This window comes from Mus caroli, chromosome 10 (assembly GCF_900094665.2).
Source record: "Mus caroli chromosome 10, CAROLI_EIJ_v1.1, whole genome shotgun sequence".
Classification (NCBI taxonomy): domain Eukaryota; kingdom Metazoa; phylum Chordata; class Mammalia; order Rodentia; family Muridae; genus Mus; species Mus caroli.
The window spans coordinates 58,424,359-58,449,282 of record NC_034579.1 but is presented as its reverse complement, the minus strand read 5'-3'; the positions used below and the strand labels follow the sequence as shown (position 1 = coordinate 58,449,282).

Below are 24,924 nucleotides of genomic sequence, written 5' to 3'. Positions count from 1 at the left end.
TGTAGGATTCACACCACAGTAACTGGCTGAATAGACAGGACAGGACAGGACAGGACAGTTAATGAGGAAAGTGGATAGAAAGCAGTGTCTGGGAGGTTAACTGCAGCCAAATGAAGCTGAGCTGCTCATTGAGATGATGCTGACCACCATGCGGTTAGTTCTATGGGATAAATGGCCTACTTACACAGAGTCGTCCTCTTAGTTGAGATTAGGGTCAGCTCAGTAGTCACAGAAGTAGATAGACTAGATACAGAGTGATGGAAAGCGTTGCCTCCTCTAGCCCCTTTTTCTATTAAGAGAGAGTAAAGTTTATATAACCCATCCCAGAAATAGGAATCATAACTGCTACCTCCCAGTGATGGGACTCTTTCTATTGAATTAGACTGAATTAGATGTGTAGATTCAATGGAATCAATCTTGCTGTAAAGTCAATTAGCATGAGAACCAGTCTTCCCTCACCCCCATCTGACAATTATAATAAAATTCAAAGGGGAATGCATTATGAGGAGCAGAGGAGACTGCCAGTGCAATTCTGATAAAGCTAAGGCAATCTGAGGATTTAATTTCGGTATGTCTAGCCAAAGTCAATTACTCATGCACAACAGGCTGGGGAGCAATGAAGGGCTGACTTAGCAGATTTCAAACTCTTCCTCTGAATTAAAAAAGAGTAAATTACATTAGAAACAGGGAGAGGAGAAAGGAAAGCCCAAACAAAGAGTATAAACTAATCAATGACTTAATAATGAAATTGTGGTGTTTGGGATGAGTTCCTTTCTAGAATGCTAAATACTCTTGGAAAGTTTTTGTGAAAATAAAAGAGGATGAAGAACAATTTAAGATGGACTGGGTAAAGGGTTGAGGAAGTAAGGGACTACAGGCACATGAGCTATCTAGAGGAATTCAGACTTTCCATTAGCTTAAAATGATTTTTTCTTGCAATACATACATACATACATACATACATACATACATACATACATTGATGGAAGTAAGGATAGATTGATAGATGGATGTGGATGGATGAATAGACAGACAGACAGATCAAACAAACAAACAAAACAACATAAGACAGCACCTTTGACCGCATATTGATCACCTAGCATGACAAACAAATGTATTTTGGTATTTAACATTCAAAGCCAGTTGTCTAAAGAAGTCACCAGAAGACTCCTATGGTGGATCCTAGTTGAATATTGATTACAAAACTGTAGTTTATATATACTACCAGGAACATCAGCAGAACACAAAAAGATACACACACACATTATTTGAAGCCCATGAAGATCAGAGCTGTGCTTCTCCTTGTGGTTTCTGTTCCTCCTTGCCAATCCCATAGAAAGTCTAAGGAGCTAGTCAGGCATTTGCTGTAAGCATTTCTCTGTGTGGGTTCTTTTGGGCATTTTTGGATGAGTGGTGGATTAAGTCCTGGCCTTGCACATAGTGCACAAGCACTGCATTTCTTTTTCCATGGAGATACTTTACCATGTCTAGAAAATGAAAATTAAGGAAGCAAAAGATAGATAAGTGGATGCTTGTCTTAGAGTCTGAAGATCTGTCTTCTGAGGTCACTACCTCAGCCTGACCATACTCTGCTTCAACTACTCTCAGGAGCTTTAAAAAGGAAAGGTTGATTACCCATCTCTACATACTGACAGCTTTACATGCAGCCGTCTTTCATTTCCTGCTTTTGGTTTTCCTTATAATGTGTTTAAGAAGAGAGTGGTGACTTTGGCAAAATAGTAATTCTTACCTATAATAACCCCCTGTCGTGTGTGTGTGTGTGTGTGTGTGTGTGTGTATGTCCGTCCAAGCAAACAGGTAAGTTCAAACACGTACTAAGTGAACAGCACAGGTCATCTACGGCTATTGTTTACATCCTATATTGATAGACACTCTTTTGTAACAGTGAGAGCTGTTTCAAAGCTCAGTTGGATCTAAGTTCACAACAGAAATAAGAGCTACTTCCATTTTGCAAAGTATTTACAGCTTAAAAAAAAAAAACAGAAAATAGGAGGGAGAAAGAGGAGCACTACTCTAAAATGACACTCTGACATTATACCTTTGACAAAATGGGCAAAGATAAATTATTTCAGAGCTGTGTTTAATAGTTTTAATGGTCAGATTAGGAGTGGGCCATTTATTCTAGGACACCTACTTCCTTTTACAACTTGATTGCAAAAGCCAGGCTAACATGGTAATTTATCAAGGTTTTGTTTTTTGTTTTTGTTATTTTAAATCCCACAGTCAGTGGGTGTATTTCCTCTGTTCTAGGTAAAACAACATGCTGAGTTTCCATGTGATGTGTATTTGGTTACAGATGTCTTCAAATGAACAAAGACAATTAAAAAAAATAAGCCAAATAAGTGTTTGAGGTGTACACACATGGGTCCTTGAATTCAGACGTCAGTAGACCCATAAAATGTCAGACATGGATGCTCATGGTCTGTAACTCTAATCCTGTGAGAGGGTCAGACACTGGAGGTTTGGTGTCACCATCCTAGCTATACATTCAGTGAGAGACTGTCCTCTTAAGGTAATAAGGGGATAATGCAACAGAATGCCTGACATCCTACTCTGTCCTTCATGCATGTGCTCAAGACATGCTTATTTATATACATGGTGTTCATAAACCATGCACAAGAGTAAGAAAGATCACTAGAAAATGATTAGGACCATATCATTCGCCTTTAAACATAACCCAGCTTCAGGCTTTAAATATGCTTTTCCTAAGACTTGTAGCTGCTGAGTGCAAGAGTTCTCATGGTAATTATGATACTGCTTGGGATGCCAGGGTTCTGTCAAAGGCCACTAACACATGCAGTCTTCTAGCCGCAACACTCAAGCGTAATTACAATGCCACTCTCAGTTCAGATCCTCTGCACTTCCTGCCATGGTGACTTCATTCCGCAGTCGGTGCTTGCATAATCAGACTGCCCTGATGATTCAGCCATAGTGCCTGTACCTAAGACTTACCTACAATTAAAACTGGGAAATAGAATTACTGTTTGTGCTCTCCTGTGTCTTCTGTCTATGCCCCTCCTGCCTTGGGTGTTTTTCCCTTTAACCTCAATGTTGAGTAATCTCAGCAGAGTCTCATGGCCTACAAAGTCCTCAAGCAAGTCTCACACACCAGTATTTCCCAAAGCAACGGGCATGTCCATTGTCTCATTCGATCCTTCTCAACACAATCAGCATGGGAAGGATCGAGAGCCAGGATTGGGGAAAATGTTGTGTGTCATATTCCCAATCCTAAGGGTCCTTTAAATATATTCACATCTTAAAGGCTCTTCAAAGTCCTACAGTATCATATCATTTACCTATAAGCCATATTAACTTTAATGAATTTTAATAAACATATCTGATATCTATTGGCAAATACTAAGCACTTCCTTCCCTTATATAGAGCTCAAACTCTGAGATCACATCCCTTTAAGGCAGAGGTTCTAAACCTTCCTAATGCTGTGAACTTTTAATATCGTTCTGCATTTTGTGATGATGCCCCAACCACAAAATTATTTTTGTAATTCATAACTGTAGATTTACTACTGTTGTAAATTATAATGTAAATATCTGTGCTTCTGATGGTCTTAGGCATCTCCAGTAAAAGGGTTATTCAACCCCCCAAAAGGTCACAACCCACAGGTTGAGAATGACTGCTTTAAAAAATAGCTGAGATTCTGGCAAGTTAGCTTGAAAAATTAGCAACAAAACAGTAGGTAAGTGTTTAATACAGTCATAGATTATCAAAGCACAGTTGGCTTGAACCTACATTTACAATTTATCATTCCAGCAAGCGGTGCTGCCTGTTTGAGAAATCTTAGTTTTGGAATTTCTGCATTTGAATATTCTAAAGCAACAGACACAACAATTAAGCAAAAGTAATATTTCTACATATGTCAAGTCAAATCCTATCTCTTTACCTGACTGAAGTAACTGAATTCACTTATCTGCCTTTTGATGCAAAAAGAAAAACAAACAAACAAACAAAATAACAAGGGAAGGAAAATTAATTTCTATAACTGTGTCTGAGCTCCATGCTTAGCCAATGCACAGCTACATGTGTTGCTGAATCAAAAGGAGATCTTGAGTTTTTACTTCTATTAAAGCAGAAGACTTCTGCTTTTAATATGAACACTTACTTATCCTCCATGTCCATCTCTCTCACTGTTTACAGTTTCTTCCTGTACACCTTATCAAGCTCCTGAGTCAAAGTGGCACGATTCAATTCAAGAATGAAAGATACTTAGCCAATCTCCAATATCCAAATGCTTTAAGCAAAGCCAAGGGCAAGGGCAAGACTGTAAATAACCATCAGGATAGAGAATTATATATTAATTATGGGGACAAGAAGGGGTAAGGGAGATCAAGTTGGAAGCTTTGCCCAGTACATTTTCCAGGGTGATTCCAATGCAACCTACTTCCCAGTTAGAACAGAGGTACTTGGAGCCCTACCCCCATGGTGTCTGAAGCCCCACCCCCATGGTTTCTGATGATCTCTGTAGCTTTTTATTCCCATATGCTTCTCCCTCCAGAAATACTGATCAAGGTACTTTTGAAAAAGAAATTATTTGTAGGAATTTTTTTTTTTTAGCAGAAACAGGCATTATTGGCATTGACCTCAATCCAGATTGCTCACTAATACCTCCTATGCATTCTTAGAGTATATTGATTATCCTAAAATATTGTTGTTTGGGGGCAGCTTCGTAGCTTAGATTTCTGATTCTTTCTGCAAACTACAAAGCATGCTTTTAAGTCTTACAAAGCCGTCAGTACTTTTACTCAAACATGAGAAAGAATCTTAGCAAAACATGAATCTTAAAACCATGTTATTAGGCAGCGCCAACCCAAAGGAATAGAGAAAATTCAGAGGCCACTACTATTTCTTAGCTAAAACCTTTCAGGTAATTTTATAGACCTATGCCCCGTGTCGTTCATTTTTTATGCTTCTGCAGCAAAGAGACACAGCAATTCCTTCTCTGGACTATGGATGGTAAAAAATGAGGTGTTGACCAGTTACTGGTTTACATTCCATTTAATTTAGAGACACCTCCCCAAGCCAGAGATGGAGCTTTTCAACAGAAACTAAAGACACATGACCCGAGAGTCCTTTAACCTGGTAGTTTCCACATCTCTATCAATCTTCTGGTTGATTCAGAAGTGGCACAATTCAATTCATGCATGAGAGATACTTGACCTAAACATGCCTTGCATTTAAGTCACCCCTCTGACCCGGATGCTCTTCTCATACGCTAGCTCCTTTCCTTCAGAGTCTCTTTTTCAACTTAGAATGAGCTCTTTTTTTTTTTTTTTCCAGTTTATTGCGTCTTTCTCTCCAAAGACCACAGATGTTTATGTGGGAGAAGAACTCTAGGAATCTGGTGGGTAACAAGTGTTATCGCTAAAAGAAGGAATGAATAGAGGGAGAAAAGATGAAGGGTGGATATATGCCGGAGTGGGGAAACCATCCCTGGGTAGTTTCCGACAGCACAGAGTCTCTAAATGCACCAGGGAAAGGAAGTGGCGATATTCTATTTTGCTCCTCACTTATTTCTAAGTTATTTAGTACTTCCCCTTACTCTATCAGTATCCACTACAGGTTGAACTACATGTTAGCAGGGACTTTAAGAACAACTCTACAGACATCTTACAACAGGAACAGCCATTGAACACAAAGAAACAAAGGCTGGGGGAAGAGAGGCCTCAAGGTCATGTGGAAAGGCAGAAGCTACTTTTAGATTTGCAAGCTGTGCTCCCTGCTTTGTGACATCACTGAGTGGTATTTACTGCTTTGGCTCCTAAGCAGATGATAGCTATAAAGCAATGCACAGTCAGATACGTGTAAGAGTTGTATTTTGTCTCTTAATATCTCATTTTTTTTCCTTATTGGCTTCATAATATACTTTCTAAAATTAAAAGCAAAAACTGGGTTCTCTTTCTAAAAGCAAGGGTTGTTTGTTTGTTGTTGTTTGATTGCTTGGGTTTGTTGTTGTTGTTGTTTAACGCTAAGGCCCTCTGTATATCACCCTTAGTACACAGTCTTTACTTCTTCAGGAATAGCATCTGCAAACTCACTTGCTTACTGATTTCTTGTTGTGAGTACTTGTTTGCTGTTTTTCTGGACTATGTGGCTCCTAAAACAGAAAAGTACCCACAATCCCCTCAGTGTGGGTTCCTGGACCTGGACCTAGATCTGGACTGGTCATGTTATTTGTCCAAGGAATTTCCATCCTACCATTTGGAAGTTGGGATTTTGGTGACTAACTGCCATTTCGTGCTTATGTCTTCTCCTTGTCTAACCTATCGGTGGCTTCTGCATAAACTAAGACATTTCTTTAACATGCAGGACTTTCATTCTTTCCACTGACACTTTAATGGGTTAAAATCGCAATCCCAAATCCTAATCTTATAGCCAGTGAGAAACCAGAAAATCTGAACCAAAGGCCAGATCACAGCAGTTGATCCTTTTAAAATGTATATGGCAATTCCACTGCCATCCCTTGCCACCTTAACATCCATCAGTTGTTACAAATAAGTCTGGTAGGAGGGCTCTACTCTGAATTGGATTAGTAAAACCTAGGAATTTGAATTATCTTAACAAATACTCAATTCAAAATTTATAAGTAATTCAAATATTATTAAAGATTCAGGCTCAGTTTTCCCCAGAGTATACACAATTTGGGATATTTCCATTCAAACATACACAGAAGAATGGGAAGAAAGCACAGGCAATAAGGTATATTGGCACTGAAGAACAACATCATGAAAATGGTCTGTTATACATCCCACAGCCCTGTTATATTAAATATATTTACTGTAGTAAACCTCGCTGTGTTTCTATTAGTTAAAGTACAAGAAATTTAAGTGGGGGTTAGCACAGTTATGAAGCTCGGATGGAAGTGTCTTTTTCCCTGAATTCTTTTGAGGTAAAGTCTATGTTGCCCAAGCTGGACTGGAACTCTTAGATTCAAGTGACCCTCCCACCTAGCCTCACTGGGACAAGCAGGCACTATGGTACAATGATGCGGTTTTTGGATGAATGTTTAAAACTCCTAAGTATTTTAGGTACAGGAAGATGTGCATGTAAAGCAAGCGCCACTGCAATGCTCCAAAGCAGAGGGGAGAACTCAGCAATGGGTCTTCTCTCTCTCCTCCTATTGGTCTGATCTCTTGAGCTATGACTTTACATTCATTATGTGTATCATTTCTCCTTTATTCAATAATCACTGAGATCCTTGATGTTTGCGCTCTGAATTTAAACTGGCTAAAGACTTGTCTGCATATTTTCAGCTGGGTTCCCTCTAACTTGAATCCTGTGCCCTGAGTCACAGAATTCCTTTTCTTATCCACAGAAAATGATCTAGTCCCTTGGGGGACTACATATTATTGCAGTTTTATTGTATTTCATTATGAAAGAGCAGATGGGAATTTTCAATTTGAGTTTGGCTGATTTTTTTTTGAAGTGCGGGAAAATATTTCCGTGTGATTCTATTAGTCAGCTGGGCATTTCTTCTCCCCTGGATCACCCTGGAAGACCTCTGTGGTCGGTTATCTGACAGCTTCATTAGTGGCAAGCTAGTGCAAGACAGGCTTGTTTGTATTTCAGGCTCTGACAAGCAGGTTGGTTTAGGGGGCATCTACTGGGGCAGCAAGCATGTTCCTGCTTGTTTCCTCTCTGTTCAGGCATGTTTTCATGTGGGGGATTCCATAGAGAAAATGAGAAAGTAAGATGTAAAAAAAAGAAAAAAAAGATAGAAATTTATCTGTTGTTTTAGTATGTACTTTGATTCCCATAGACATTTTTTTCAGTTTATTCATTTACTTTCATTTGCTTTTTATTCATTGACTCCATCTACTGGAATTACTTGGCGCTAACTGGTGACATATCCTAATCTTTCTGGTTTGCCTGTGTTTTCTAATACAATGTTTTTATTAAGTCTTTAAGGACTGCATACATGCATACACAACATTTTGATCATATTCATCCTCACTTGTCTTAGATCCACCGCCTTCCCTCACCCTCATCCTCATCTCCCCTTGACTCCATGACCATTTTTTTTTAAATTGTACCCATGAGTACAATTTGTGGAGCCTATATACACATGGCTCTGGAGCCATCCACTAAAACAAGGATGACCAAGTAGATAATGCCTTTAAAATAAACTGTCTCTGACTCTAAGACCTCCCCTGTCCATGCTAGAAGGTTAGCTGACTTGATTTTGTGCAGGTCTCATGCAGGTGATGATCGTGAAGTGCTTTGACTTCATGACCAGTGGTCCCAGCATATCTAGAACACACCATTCCACTCTGGTTCTCTGCAACTTCTGCCTCTTACAATATCTCCACCCCATCTTCCGTGATGTTTCCTGAGCCTTGGAAGAAGAGAATGTGATAGAGATGTCATAGTTATACCTGAGCACTCCATAGACACTTACTCTCTGGACATTAATAAACGCTTGATTCTGCATTAAAAGCTGTCCACTGTAAAAAAAAAAAAAAAAGCCCAGTGCCAGGTGTGGAGCACTCCTTGAGTGGTTGGTTGGTCATAAGTGACAATATTCCCCCAAACAATGCAGGCTCTTGACATCATTCTTGGTTGCTCACCAAAGCTTGAGAATAAGACCCTATTGCTAAAAATGCCATGTATTTTGGCTATAGAACATGGCGATATCAACCTGGAAGTGACCAGGATGCTTCCTCCCTACTGGCTAGCTATCATAGTATAGAAAGGCACTATGTAGGATTCTGGGAAAGAAACATCAATAGTCTTACCCAGGGTGAACTCTGTGAACCAGTAAGGACTGGACTGGCAAGGTTTACTCATAGGTGCAACAGTGCCACAAATACTTGGGTGGTAACTAACTACTTGCTGGTTTGATTTAAGGCCCACTCCACAGAGGAAACACAAGGTTAGTGTGGTGGCAAATCTAGCCAAGAACCCACAGCTGTGGAAATAAGTATCCCCAGGGGTAAAACTACTACTATTATTTTGTTTAACACACACAATAGCATCTAAGATCATATATCTATACCCATAGAAGGCAGCTTTCCATCAGACTAAGTTTTTAATGAGATCTAAGTTTTTTCTTTTGTGATCCTTGATTGTGGATCACTTAAGTTTCCTTTAAGTATAGATTGTGGTGGTGTTCAGTATGTTGGTATAGTGTTTACTTCATTCTCCTGTTAACAAACCTCTCATTTCCTTTGAGCAGACCATATCTCTCCATGTTCAGACCCTAGGTTATGGTTTGAACTTTCTTCCTCTTCCTTCCCCACCATGCCTCTTCATCTCTTAAATCCCCTAGTTCTGAAGTTTCTGGCTAAACAAGGACATTGACAACCCAATACAGCTTCTACAGCTACCTTACCTAGGTGCTTCAAAATATCATTTTCAATCCCACAGTCTTCTGATCCCATACATTCTCCTCTCTGAGGCAGGGGTCTTTGACTATTCTCAATCTCACAGTCTTCTGTCATCACACATCTCCTCTTGGAGGCAGGGATCTTCAACCTCTTAAGATTGTGATCCTCGCTTTGGGTACCCTGTCCACTACATGCTAATAAGTGCTGTAAAGTTGCAAATAAACAGGCACACACATACCAACTAGGGTAAAAGATGACAATTATCTATTTTTAAACTCATAATAACTAACATGCTTCATAATCACACACAAGCAAATATATCTCCTTATACTATAAGCCATTATGCTTTAACAGAACAACAGAGGACCCAACAATGTTTTCAAAAATAGTATTACTGGAATGTAAACCTGGACTGCTGGTTTTATGGTCCTGGGTAGCTACTGGTAGGAATCAAGATTTGTATTTTATGCAAGGAGATGGGGGGGGGGCCCAGTCATAATTTCCTTCTCTCAACAGGAAAACAGAAATGTTCATGCTAACCATTGCGACCACAATACCTTGAGAAGATTTCTAGTTACACACCAGGCCACATGGAATTTATTTGTGCTATATTGTCAGCATACAATGGAGAAGTCAGTTGAGACAGGTTTTTGTTATGCCAGACAACACCCTTTTCCATACCCCAAAGACTAAGAACACCACAGAATGGATCTGAGCTCACCCATCTTTGTCTGCCTACATTTTAGCAGGCTCTTGCATATTTGTAGATGTTAAATACATACTTACTATATTCTTTGTGACTAACACTATTTATTGGTTCTGAATCTATTATTAAAAAAACATTTAATATAGACAGTCATGGTAGTATATTTCTGCAATCCCAACAGTTGCAAGGCAGAGGCAGATGGAGCAAGACTTTAAATCAAACTCAAAAAAAAAAAAAAAATCCTGAATCTTATGGGTGATTGAGATGAAGGTGGTAATGATAAACACATACCAGGCCTGTGTATTCCAAGTGATTTTTCTTATAGTTTTCTTTCTTTCTTTCTTTTTTATTTTGTTTTGTTTTGTACCTTGAACATACTACATAGCTGAGCTGACCTTGAACTCTTGACCTTCCTGCCTCCATGTCCAGCATTTTGGGATTACAGGCATGAGCCACTATGTCCAGCAAAATTATTGTCTAAGGATATTTCATATCTGGACTCATCTACTCCCCAGAGCATCCCTGGTAGGTAGTATTATCATCACCTGATGCAGTGCTTGGACTGGTAATAGGCACATAGCAAGGGAGGGCAGGAAATCAGGCTCAGGTTCTCTGACTCCAGAGCCTAGGCTCTTTCCCACTGTGCCCTGAATCCCACCAGGAACACTAACAGGAGCCCTAATTGTTTGCTTTTACAAAAATTATTTCTTTTGTCATTTCAACAAATTCTAATATGTACATAATTATTTTCTGAATTTTATACAGGAGAAAACAGAAAGAAGCCTAATCATAAATATCATTCAAACACAATACTAACACAATACTAACAAATGGTTTGTATTATAACAAATGCAAGAAATGGTTTGAATACTCTCAATAAAAACACATGTTATTAAATGCCTGAGGTGATGAGTGTGTTAATTGTTATCATTTTGCTGTTAAGTGCTGTTACATGCTGTGTACATCAACATAGCAAGTGGTACCCAGAAATTATAATGCACAATTATTATTTGTTGGGATTAAAACTAGTAAATGCCACAAGTAGTGCCAGCTGGGATCCTTGGTGAAATCTATATACTGTTACACTATGTGTCACGCACATACTATGTGTGATGGCTTGTATATGTTTGGCCCAGTGAGTGGCACTATAAGAAGGTCTGGCCCTGTTGGAGTAGGTGTGTCACTGTGAGTGTGGGCTATAAGACCCTCATCCTAGCTTCCTGGAAGCAATATTCTGCTAGCAGCCTACAGAGGAAGATGTAGAACTCTCAGCTCCTCCTACACCATGCCTGCATGGATGTTGCCATGTTTAGATGATAATGGACTGAACCTCTGAACCTGGAATTCCACTGCATCACTTGGCCCTGTTCTCCCTTCCTGAGGTCCAGTCTCCTTGTAAATGTCCTCTCCCCACTTCCCTTCATGCTGACTTCTCCTTTGAAATGTCTTTGGCCTGGTGTTTATCATTACAGGTGACAGTTAGGAGAGAATTGTAAATTGTCCACTTTTGTCATTTTAAAGCCATGAAAACCTTCACTAACTGGAAGCTTTTTATCTCCCCCAGAGCTTCATTTCAAACGCATTACCTCTGTTTGTCGTCTTAAAAAAGAGAGATTCTACTTGCTAGAAGGGCTTACAGCATAACATGCATTGCGCTTCTCCCAAGAACATCAAGAAGACAGACGTTTTACCAGTTTCCACACAGCAGGCCCTAAGAACCCTAGCCCCATTGTGTATCTCTTTTTCTTGATTGTCTTCATCCTTAGACAAAATAAGCACTTAGGGTTTGAAGATGCATCCATAGTCCTATTAGTTTTGTACAGCTGTGTCTATAAAATGATCAAGATTGTTGATTGTATGAGAGCTGCCGAGTGTTTGTGGAACCTCATTCAGAACGGCTAAAGTCTGTAAGAACCTTATTCTCTAAGTTGGTAAAATATGTCGCATAGTCCCGTGCAGAGAAAATAAATGGCACTTGGTGGTCATTCTTGGCCTCAGACTGTCAGAATGAAAGTGACACCCTATGCTTTTACTTGCCAGGTCAAGACTCTTCTGTATCACGATGCTCACTGAGAGATATTCTTGGATACTCACACTGTGTACTACTTCACACCAGACCTCAACAAGCTAGGAATCATGGTATCCAGCACTTTGTTGATAAGGGAAGTTAAGTTCAGAAAGGATTTCCAGAAAGACCAAAGTCAGAGCCACGATGTCAGAATGTACCATCTGTGTAGCTTTGGCACTGCCCAAGCTCAATACATTTCTCTGCCCAACATGGATGTCTGAGGTATCAGCAACTAGGTCCTTTTTCATAAATGTGTTCCTTTAACTAGATCTTGTTAATGCTAATTATTTTACAAATATTTAAATGATCTCTGTCATTACCAATAAGCTCAGGCACCCAGTGCTGCTTTAGAGTCTGTTTCCTGGCTATACAAACGTCACATGAAACTATACTACTGCCTTGTGCCACAACACACATTTGCTTTTATTTTGTTTTCTTTCTGTTTCATATTTGTTTGTGAAGAAAGAGTGTCACATCGTGGTCCAGATTGCCCTGAAACTAATTATGAGGCCCAAGTAGGCCTCACATTCATGATAATTCTCCTGCCTCTGCCTCCCCTACTGCCGGCGTAAGCCACCATGTCCCCCTATACGCCCACATGCTCACAGGCTATCACACTAGTTCAAGACTGTGAGGGAAATATACTTTATTTTTTCACTACAAAAGACTGGAAAGTATTAAAATCATGCATTAACTTTGAGGAGTAGGTTCGCTTGTGGGATAGCAGCATGATTGTGGCTAAATAACGTGGCTCAGTGTTACAGCTCTTGACACAGCACAGAAACTAAGTTTTCCAGGGCATGAAAATGACCCCTGCAAACCTGTGTGACAGGCTGAAGGTGTACTTTCCAGGCATGCTCTAAGTCTGCAGGACTTCTAGCGGCATTCTGTGCAGATGCACACAGGGTACAGGTTTCAAGCTTACAACGGTGGGGGAGAAATGGCTCTCTATCCCAGCATGCACTTTGGATACGGAAGGAAAGCTGGCGGTGAGCAAAAGGAACTGCTTCATTTGGCGTCCGTAAGGGGAACTGCTTTGTCGTAGCTCAGCAGCTTTGACTCTAAAACCAAGAGTCCAAGAGGAGAGGGAAAGTGAGGGTATACATGTAGTCTTTCCGCATTTAATGTAAAGACTCTAGACAGTCACTCCATCTCTAAGTTTAGTAGAACTTGATCCCCACCACGTAATACTCCCGACCCTAGATGAGGAGTCCATTTGCCTACCACTTGGCACCAGACATGTGTCGGCGCTCACAGACACATTAGTAGCACTCGTACATTTAGGATCCACTAGGCACATGCCTCGGAAACCTGATGGAGGAGTGGGAACAGGTTTCCAGAAGCATTATAATGTATGTCATGCTGCTTTGTTGAAGGGAAACCTCGCTTCTATTTACAGCTTTAATAAGCTATCTCATGAATCTTAATTGCATCACCTGTGGAGTTGTGGGATGTGTAAATTTAAAACACCTTGATCCGGTAACCCCAGATGTTATCTGCTTATCGAATATGCTCTCTTAAAATGTTCTCTTCTAAAGAAAATTAGTTTTCAGATTAAAGTGATTAAGGAAAATTTACTTATCATTGCTTTTATTTTTTGATCTCATGTCCAAGGCATAAAGTCATGAACAATAAGTCATCGTTTCTGATGCAGAGATGGTAAAAACTGCTGTAATTTGGGAAACCATTGGCTATGGTGATTGAGATGATATGTGATTTTTAGTGAGAAAAAAAAAAACAAACCATGAAATTCAGGACAGAAATTTGACGCAACTCTAAATAACCCAAGCCTCATTTATCAGTCGCTTCAGGATGACATCCTGAATAGCGTTTTCCACTCAAGCTCTGCTTGTCTATATGGCTTCTAGAGGGGCCGGAGAGTCAGGCTCACAATGATATTCTTTAAAATAAACACATGATTTTTTAACAGTTTCTTCTCTTTTGTAGTGTGTCTAAGAAGCCCCACTTATTAGATAAAAGAAACTCAACTTGTTCAATATTGCCTTCTGTTGTTCCCAATAAATATCATTAATATATGCATAAGGATACTTTATAATTACAATCTATTCGGCAATATCTATAGTTTATTTTACCTATAATTAAATGCATTTTAATGTTCACAAACTACATAATTACCAGTTTTCCAGTATAAAGCTACCAATATTGACTCAGTCTGCATGTATTTGTTGGTGTGCTCATGTATGCATGCATGTATAAATGTTTGTGCACATGTATGTGCATATTGTGTATATATGTTTATGTGTGTATGTGTGTTCATGTCTGAGTGTCCACATGTATGTCTGTGTGTAGTCTGTGCTTGTGTGTACATCTCCAGTTTTTAACACCATTTATATCTTTGTTTCTGAATGTCTCTCAGTTGCTATTATCTTCAACATAACATAAAGATAAATTCCAATATCTCTTCCTTCAGAACTGCATACAAATAGCTTCTGTGGCTTCTGACATTGTATAGAAAATGAAAATGGAAGGCAACCTTTCCTTCCCCTTATAATACAGCTGCCCTTTTCCCTTAAATAGTCACATGATCAAGTCTAGCCTTTATTTGGTCCCTCTGTGTTCACGAAATAATAGTGAAATGAAGTAACTCTTTGTGTTTCTACTTTTATACAAACTTCCCTAGAATATTATATACCCTTCAGTTTAAAAATTCAACTCAAATTGTCCTTTATTAGTATTTTTCTTGTTTTTTTTTTTCAGCTCTCCTTTCTCAAATATACCAACTACGAGCATGTCAGCTCACCTCTCTCGGTCTTCCATACACACATTATTATAACATACGTTGTTCATGTTTATTTCACTTGCCTGATTTTACTCAAGCCAAGCCCCTAGACTTCTGATGGGTTTTGGCTGACTTAGGATATCTGTGTAACTTCCAGTCCGTATTTCATTTTTTGCCTTTTGTTTATTTCTACTTTCATTTCTCCTCTGAACGCTGCCTGCTGTTTCTGCTTTTGTTGTGGCTGTCATCTCTGGACTCTGCCTCTCCTCTTGAAGTCTTTTCATAGGGCTGGCATTTCGTATGAGATGTTTTGGGGGAGCCTCCCCCTTTCCATTTCCACATGTAAAAGGTTAGCTTTATGCGTAGATTCTTTACTGGCTCCCTTTCAATCACTGTACATCTTTTTGTTCCTTTTTCTGGATATGTACTGGGCATGTGTATGGTGAGGGTGTGCTCACCTCTGCACATACGTGAACACCAGAGGTCAATTTCACGTGTTTTTCTCTATTGCTCTCTGCCTTCCTTTTTCAGACAAGGTCTCTCAAAAGCAGGAGCTTATTGTTTTCTGCATAGACTGCCTGGCTCTGCAAGTGATGGCTGGATATGTGCTGGGAAGATTGGGGGCCTCTATTTCAACACACTGACTCAAACACTCTCCTCCCAGATGTTCTCTTTCCTTATTCTCAACCTGTGGGTCATGACCCCAAGCGGGGTCACATATCAGATACCCTACAAATCAGATGCATGTATTACAATTCATAACAGTAGCAAAATTACAGTTATGAAGTGGCAAAGAAATCACTTTAGAGTTGGGGGTCACAGCATTAGGAACTGTATTAAAGGGTCACAGCATTAGCAAGGTTGAGAACCACAGCTTAACATTAAAAGCACCTACTTTGGGTTACTTTAAGGAGGCTGCAGAGATTCCAGACATCTCTCTTATGGTGGTGTAGCTCCAACTTCATACACTGGCTCATCTAATAGGCTATCTGGGCATTAGAGACTAGACGGGAGACAATGGAAAGAAACAGTTGACAGAATATGCCTCTCTGGCATTCTATCGTGTGGGGGTAGGATCGCCATGGAGATCATCTATTTGTTTTTCTTATGGTCCACTCTGGAGCCAAGCTCTACTTGCTCTAAGAGCCTGAAATACATTCAGTTAAATACACACACCGCTGACGGAGGTCAGAGACCCTGGGTGCTGTTTCCCCCATGACCTTGATTTAATGTAAACTTAAACCTTGGACCTGGTTGTTTTTGGACCAGCCAAGTTGTAAGTTGGCTTACTTCCTTGAAGACAGCATATCTTCTCCTCTGTTCTTTGCCTCTTTGATGTTGGCAGTGGAGTTTGAGAGAACATGGAAAATAAAAATAGCCACTCAATAAGCTCGGAGATGCCACTGTGTATGAATTTTATATTTCTTATAGTTTGCCATCAAATTATCTGGGTAGACACAAGGTATTTCTAGTCAGTTTGCACAACACATGTCTACTAAATGCCTCATTGATATATGAAAAACCTGGACATTTGTGAATATGCAGGTGCCAGTGTGAAGATTAATGAGCCAATTCTAGAATTTCACAAAAGCTCAGCTTTATAGCAAGCACTGTACAGTGTAAGTGGTGTTACGTTACTGGAGAAATAATGCTGTACAAAATGGACACTAGCTACCATTACACCTGGTGACCATAATTACATGGCAAACTTAAAACAACATAGACTGGAAGAGAACCATAATCAGTCAGTTACCAAAGGTAACTAGAGATGATGGGATTTGGCTAGAACCCAGAATTCTTTCCCACCATGCAATGCTGCTCTGGAACCAAGAACTGAGCTGATCACACTGGGAAAAAAATGTATCCTGTGAGCTCTTGATCCTCTTCTGAGCATCACTCTGGAATCTATGGTCTATATTCTGAGTTTCACTCTGGGATCCATGACCATCCATCACAGAGATTGCCCTAGGGCATCCACGTGGAGACTGGGTGGGGTGGGGAGGAGGTGTGGGATGTGGAGCAATCAGAGGGTGGATGGGGGACAGGAAATGGAATATGGAATGTAAAAAATAAATTAAAAATAAAATAAAAATAAATAAATAAATAAAACTTGTATTAAAAAATAAAAGTCAAGAATAAAATCAGGAATCTATGAAAACAAAGAGTAGAGAGATATACTAGAAAGATGCTAAAGATTACTGCAGTTGGCTTTGTGTGCTGATAGGAGTTTATTATACTTAAACAACAGTAAGAAAGGACAAAAGATATCTTCCCAATAAGTAAGCCATTAAAAGCCCTGTCCATACATAATGAATCAGAAAAATATTTACCTATTTTATGTTTAAATACATATGTTAAATATACACAGATAATTTTTTATAGTATCAGATCTGGCCTGCTGTTATGACTAATATCCTAAGTAGGTTGTAAGAAAGAAACACTTGAAAGTGCTTCTGTTTCCAAATTTCAAACTATGACTATGTAACAGAGCCACATGGACCCCAATATCTGCATCTGACTCTTTCAGCTGCTTGTTGGGTCTTTCAGAGAGAAGTCATGATAGATCCCTTCTTGTATAGTGTCAGGCCTTGGGATCTCTCCTTGAGTTGGATCCCACTTTGGTCCTGTCACTAGACCTTCTTTTCCTCAGTCTCCTATCCATTTCTATCCCTGTAATTCTTTCAGACAGAAACATTATGGGTCAGAGATGTGACTGTGGGATGGCAACCCCATCCCTCACTTGATGCCCTGTCTTCCTGCTGGAGGTGGGCTCTATAAGTTCCTTCTCCCTACTGTCAGGAATTTCATCTAAGATCCCTCCCTTTGAGTCCTGGGAGTCTCTCATCTCCCTGGTCTCTGATGCACTATTTTTAGTTAAAGCCATTTTATTTTTAAATTATTTCTTGAGAATTTCACACATACATATATGCTATATTTACATTATTTCTACCCTGTCCTTTCCCCTACTTCATCTCTTTCTGGCTCATTTCAAAATTATGACCACTCTTCCATAATTATATTTACACTCACACACACAAACACACACACACACACACACAACTGACCACTGGATGGAGCTCATCTCTCATGCAAATGGATTCTTTCTCCCACCATTAACAGCCATTAACTGCCCACAGATCTTCATCTATCAGTGAGGTCGTGTGAAATTTCCACCATATATATTGGCTTGTCAACTGGTGTTGTCTTGTTCAAGTGGCCATATTGCTGATACTTTATAATTTACCCAGATCCTTCAGGCAGCTCCATAATCTTGGCAACATATTCATTTAACTTCCTATACAAAGCTATACAATCTAATTTTCATTTTGCATTCTTACTTTACAGTATGACATTTGGTAAAAGCAGATAACCAATACTAATTCAGTTGTGATAAATATTTTGGGAAAAACTAACATTTGGATAAAGACCAGGTCAACTTTGAGAGAAGAGATAGACAGACCTCGTTGCCTAGACTGCAGTGCCCATTTGCCTGGGGAGAAGTTCTGAGCCTACCATCTATTAGCTATTTTAACTTTATGCAGTTCTCATCTTAACTTGTCTGTGCCTCTTTTCCTCCATATGCAAAATGAGAATGGTATGTGCATCCTCTGGGTCTCACTGTACAAAGGAAAGACCACATTTATGCAAAGCACTTAAAAGAGAGCATAGAATGGGCACACTGATATGCATGAATATTATATATTCTTATGATCAAGGCAGGTTCAATATATAAGAGATGTCCATCAGGGCGCTTTGCAAACAGAATGTGAAATGCTAGCTCACCTGGCAAGTGGGGTAAATTTAGACTGCCTAGAAAGAGCTGTCATTTCAGTGTTTGCCTATCCATTAGTGGCCAGCATTTGATCCTAAGTATCCTCAAAAGAGGACTTAGATCTGCTTCATTCTCTGCACATGCATAATACATACTGCCTGCAGACACTAAATATTTCCTGAGTAAATGAATAGAAGCATGTTCAAATAGAGTAAAATGGTAAAGGTTCTACGCCATGCCCTCAACACTAACTTATAAATACGAATTGCTCCACACTTAAGAAATATTCTATCTCTTCTCCAAGCTGATCTTCACGGTAACTGAATAAGATATTTAATTCTCTCGAGTTTATAAATAAGGAGTGCAAAGTAGCTAAGTAATCTGTTCCAGGCCATACAGTGAATTACCTTGTGTTGTTGCTGGGCCTCAAACTCAAGATTCTCTGTGCCCTCGCCTGCAAAATGTCCCTACCCACTTCAGATAGTCCTAAAATAATCCCAGCTAATCGTTTGTCTCCCTCAGAGCCATCTTCCCCCAGTTCATCCTCTTTGACTTCAGGTGCCCTTAACTTTCTTTAAGTCTAAACTGTAAGCATCAGTATAGGAGAGAAACGGCTACTCTTCCACTCAGGCCGTGTTTTCTCTCTCACTATAGTTCTATCATAAAAACAACCAAGCATGAGATTAAATGCAGTTTATGAAATATGAACATCCCTTGTTTAATTTGCTTTAAATACTTTACCTTTGATGCATTTAATAACATAATTATGCTAATACCGGTAGCGCTGTTTTACATCAACAAGCACAGTTCTTTAGATTCTGTCAAGGTCGCCTGCTCCTGCAAGTCAGTCCCAAATTATTGGACAGTAGAACATGCTGCCAAGAGCAGTGAATAGACAGGTCCTTCGGACATTAGAGACTAATAGCTTAATGACACCTCAGTATAAGCTAATCCATAAGACATCCTAGCAAGTAAAACAAAAGGGACTATGGGCTCCGGGGGAGGCAAATGCTCACGTGTTTGAATGTATTCGGAACACACAGGTTTTTTTTTATTCGAAACCATTCCTAACACTAAGTCTCTCCTATGTTATTATAGTTCCCTTATGAATGACTGGGTGAAAAGCATATTGCCACATCCCAACTATTAGAATGTAGATACAGTGTCTTTGTTTCCACAGGGCTAAGTAATATTTCCCCCTAAATCAAAACCACCCAAGTGGATTCAGTGAATTTACCAAATATTTAGTCAATTTTATAATGTTTTAAAATTTTTATTATTTATTTATTTATTTACTTATCTATTTGATTTTTTTGTTTTGTTTTTTGGGTTTTTTTTTTGGGGGGGGGGAGGGGATGAGGTTTCTCTGTGTAGCCCTGGGTGTCCTGGAATTCATTCCGTAGACCATATTGAAAAAATACTTTTCAATCAATCATTTCTCTGTGTGTATGTGCATGCACACAAAAGGTCGTAGAAAAAGGCACAGTGGTCAGTTCTCACTGTCTACCATGAAAGTCCCCAGGATTGAACTCAGATCCTCAGGCTTGGCAGCAGGTGCCTTTAGCTTCTGAGCTATCTCTCTGGCCCCAGTCTCTCTATGCTTTACCCATTACACTGGATGCCCTGAGAAGCAGCAACGGTGTCAGTACAGCCTTTTCCTTGACAAAATGCAAAACTCAGAATTTATTTGAGTGTGAGAATAAAATGTCCACTAACCTGGGGCTTAAAATAGAGTATTTTGGAAAGACGAACTGAACAGATTGTTTTTGATGACCACGTACCTGTCAGGGAGGAAGTATTCAATGGTTTCCTTGATACTCAAATTAGAAAAAAGGGTTTTGGTAAAAGAGATGAGAGTGGTTCATGACGTGAAGTGAAAACAAAGGGCCTATAGAGTAAGAGTGTGCCAACATGGCTGTTACAGAATTCCCGGGAGAAGAATAAATACATAAAGTCTGGATACATCTTCACTATAGAAATCGGAGGGGCTAGGACTGGAGAAATGGCTCAGTGGATAGAGAGCCTGCAGCACAGGCAGGAAGACATGTGTTGAGAACCTCAACATCCATGCAAATATCCAGCACATTGATGTGTGTCTATAGTCCCAGCAGTGGGGGGCAAGGCAGAGACAGGAGGCTCCAGGGAACTTGCTAGCTAACTAGTCTAGCTCCAAGATCAGGAGATTTTCTATCTCAAAATCTAATAGAACCAAAATGGAAATATATCCAATGTCAACTTCTGGCCTCCATGCATACACCCATACACACATATACATGCACCCACACATATATACATATGCACATATTCACATGCATATGCAAGGCAAGCATATGCCTCCAACACACAAAGAAAGTCTAGATTTCATAATAATAGAATCTGGCTACCTCGGGATCCTTAGCATGATATAAAGTCTCTTGTGCCATGCAAAGTATCAGTTATAAATTCTAGTTATTAGGGTACAAACAGCTCTTCACTTCTGCTGCTGTGATAAATACTCTGACAAAACAGCAATCTGGGACAAAGGGAGTTTAATTCAGCTTACAGCTACGGGTTATAGTTCATCACTGTGGGGAGGTGAAGGAAGGAAACTTGTAGCTAGCCACATCATATCCACAATCAGGAGCAGAGATAAAAGGATGTGTCTGTGCTTGCTTGCTTGCTTGAGCTCTGCATCCTTTCTCCACTCAGTTCAGGACTCTCCTCTTGGGGAGTGACATCATGTTGACCTTGCTCTCCCTAAATCAGTTAGCTTAATTCAGACAACCCCTCATAGGCATGCCCACAACTCAACCCAATATAGACAATCCATCATTGAGACTCTCTTCCCAGGCAATTAGGCTGGGCCAATTTGACCAAGCTAACAACATCTTTGGGAGCTATTGTTCAACCTATCCCAAGGTTACATTAATATATTCTTCAAAGTCATGAGGTATATTGTTATAAAATGGTTTTCCTAATTTAAAAAAGTAACAAAATAAGCTATATGTTCAAATGGATTAAACCTATCCCAAGATTACATTAATATATCCTTCAAAGTCATGAGATATATGCTAAAAATGGTTTTCCTAATTTAAAAAAATAACAAAATAAGCCGTTAGATCAAATGGATTACAACAAGCAAAGAAATTACCTTGCAAAAGACTGATCTTGCCTGTTGCTCAGAGGGTAATTATATATGTGGAAGGATCTCCAGAGCCTACCTTGCATTCACTTGGATGCCATCAATGCTGCTTTAAATAATTTTACTTAGAAGTTATTCATAGCCGACATTAATAAACAAGAGGGTTTCATAGAACTGCAATGCAAAGTAGCACCACAAGGTGCTACTTTGTCGCCCGTCCATTTGCATGGGAGGGTCGTGGGGATAGACGCGGGTTCCACCATGAGGCGGAATGTCTGACAGTTTATCGTAACATCTTCTAGAGCAGAATTCATTCTGTGACTACATTTGGAAAGGTGTTTGATTAATTTATAAGTGGATTTTATGATTACTGGCTTAAAAAAAAAAGAAAACAATAAAAAAAACCAACAACAATGAAAACCCTCTTCCTAAACCCCCAAAAAATGTTTCATAAAGCAATGTCCAATGTCATAGTAAACCTTTAGCTTCTTTATATGTATTTTTCAATAAATATTCTTTGAGAAGGGCTATTCTTAGGAAAGAAGACTGACATTACAAGACATGCAGTCCTCCCATGCAATACTATATGCATGTTTTATCAGAAAGATGAAAATCTTCTATATCTGCTTCTTTGTCATATGTCTAAGAATTGTTTAGTTTCTAATTTTGGTCTTTAACCCTCACCAAAAGGATCATTTTTAAACATACAACAAAAATTTCAATCCTATGAGGTCCTGGATTCTAGAACACCCACAAGCTATTGTCCTTACCTACATTTTGAACCCAGGCCAGTTGTAATGCCTGTTAACAGATAGTCCTTATTTTCACCCAAATACAAATGACTATCTGGCAATCCAGATCCAAGAATTTTATGAAGATAAATTAATTAGTATTTACAAATTTCCTAAGTATACATACTACCAGCAAATCCAATGAATTTCATTTACAAACATTTAAAGTAAAATTTGAATGTTGAAAGAACAACACTAGCCAGGAGAGCAAGAGATAGTGTTGTGTCATACAAGGAACTTTGGTGGAAGATCACCCACCCTCTAACTAAAAGGGGGGACATGCAGAGAGGAGGTGACCTTCTCTACCATATCAGCCAAATCACATCTCAAGAAGAGCAGCCTTCTGAATATGCAGTTCTCAAGGAAATGAGTTTCCTACTTGTAAGGAAACCAATGCCATAAAGTTTCTTTCACATTGATCAGCAGTAATGAAACTGTACATTAAACCCTACCATTAATTTTCATTTAAAAACTGCTCTGCTGAATTCATAGGTATTCAAAGAGTTGTCAGATACATAAGGAGAGATCAGTGAAAAATGGGAATTCACTCATGTTTTAACGAAAGAGTCTAGTGATATAAAATCTATAAAGCTTGTTTTTTTTGGTTCTGTTTGTTTGTTTGTTTCATCTATCTCCTTAACTCAGAGAGGAGGTTAGTTTAGGAGCCCTGTAAAATAGAAACTCTTTGGGAGAGGCTCTTGCCTTCTCTGTTGCTCAGCACAGGATAGAGTTAATCCTGGGTTGTAAGGAAATAAATGATGACTAAGCATCATCTCTAAATCACACACGGTTTCAAAGGACTGGGCAGAATAGGAAACTCCCCAAGAGCACAGATGCCGCCTTCCTCTTCTTTTATAAACCTCAGGTCGCTTCTAGAAATCTGCTGACAGAAGTGTCATTTGAATATGGTGAGAAGAAATGGGATGAAGGACAGGTGGTAAGAAAACAGCGGGTCGGGGAGAGAAAGAAAGACATAGAAGAGAGAGCGGAGTCTTAGAGAAAGGAGTCTCAGAAGGGAAAGGAAGCGATGAAGGGGGAGGAGGGAGGAAGCTAGATGCATGAATCATCCGCGTCTTCTGATTCCTCCTGTGGAAGTTACTGAAAAGGTCCTATCTGATATTCAAGTGACATTAATGCGAAATCCGTCAGTTCCAGGGTTATTTTAATGACTCATTTAGGAAATACCAAAGGCAGATACTTCTGTTAATAAGAGTTTGCTCTCTTCGGGAATATTTTCACAGAATCATCCATAGGTCCTTCTGTTTGTACAGGAACTAGAACACATCCATTAGGGTCAATGTGAAAAGATACCCTGGTTTTCTTTCAAGCCTTAAAATCCACACTGATCATTTTTGCCCTTTGCTCCTGAAGACAGGCTGAAACAAATGTCTGTCGCAAAAGTGAGGGCCCTTCATGTTTGTACAGTTCACAGGAGTCAGGTCCCCAACTGCGTTTCACAGAAGAGAAAGCTGAAGTTCAGAGGGCGCTGTCCAAGGTTCAAGTGCTGAGCGCTCCTACAGGTAGGACTTAACAGCTCTCCATCTACCTTGTATCAGAAAACTTCATATAAAAAAAAACGCTTTCTCACCAGAGTTTCCCTCTCACTATACAGTTTTCTAATTTTTTTAAATGAGGGTGGCATGATGACCTTGAGTTTCTGGTCTGCTGTCTCACCTACGGAGTACTGGAGTGGAGCGCTGTGCCTGATTTTACACGATGCCCGGCATCCACCTTTATTAGCTTCACAGATGCTTGTCAAGCACCCAGCCAACAGAGCTACATCCCCAAGCTAACCTACTTAATCTCATTTCTTCTGTTATGTTTGTTCTTGTCGCTCCGTTGTTGTGTCGCTTAAGTGCACTGTTACAGGCAGAGAGATTTAACTTGGTCTCCAAGGCAACGATATTGATTGACAAGGAAGCTTGAAAAAAATATGGAAATAAATGTCCCTCATAACTTGTACAGCTTCTTTTTTCAAAAACATTTCTCAGCTTGGCTACCAGTTGAGATCTACTAGTCAATCTTTAAACGAAATTCTGGAAAGTAACAGTGACATCCGGGGAGCAAAAAGCCTGAGAAATTATGCAGACACTCCCATGACAAGATGGGGTTGTTTAAAGCGGAGGACACAATGAGGCACGATTTGCCAGCACAAGAAATAAGTCAGAGATACTAAAACAAGTGGCTTGTACTTATGAAAGTTTATCTTCCCTGAATACTTAGAAAGCTATTTAGAAAACAATTCAGGCCTTCAAAGAAAAAAAAAAAATGGGAGCAAGCTAAGGAAGTAAGTCAGATGTTTTGGGATCCTTGATCTACCTGTCACAAGTAATTACATTAAAAAAAGGGAAATCCCTGGATGGAAT

At 39.5% G+C, this 24,924-nt stretch overlaps 2 protein-coding genes across 8 annotated transcripts in view; one reads left to right on the top strand and one right to left on the bottom strand.

The window, feature by feature from the left end:
* Ctnna3 (catenin alpha 3) overlaps positions 1-24,924 on the bottom strand; it is a 1,468,839-nt gene that overhangs the window by 919,272 nt on the left and 524,643 nt on the right. The gene's annotated exons all lie outside the window — the stretch shown is intronic.
* Positions 1-24,924, top strand: part of Lrrtm3 (leucine rich repeat transmembrane neuronal 3) — a 158,995-nt gene that overhangs the window by 61,081 nt on the left and 72,990 nt on the right. The window lies entirely within an intron of this gene.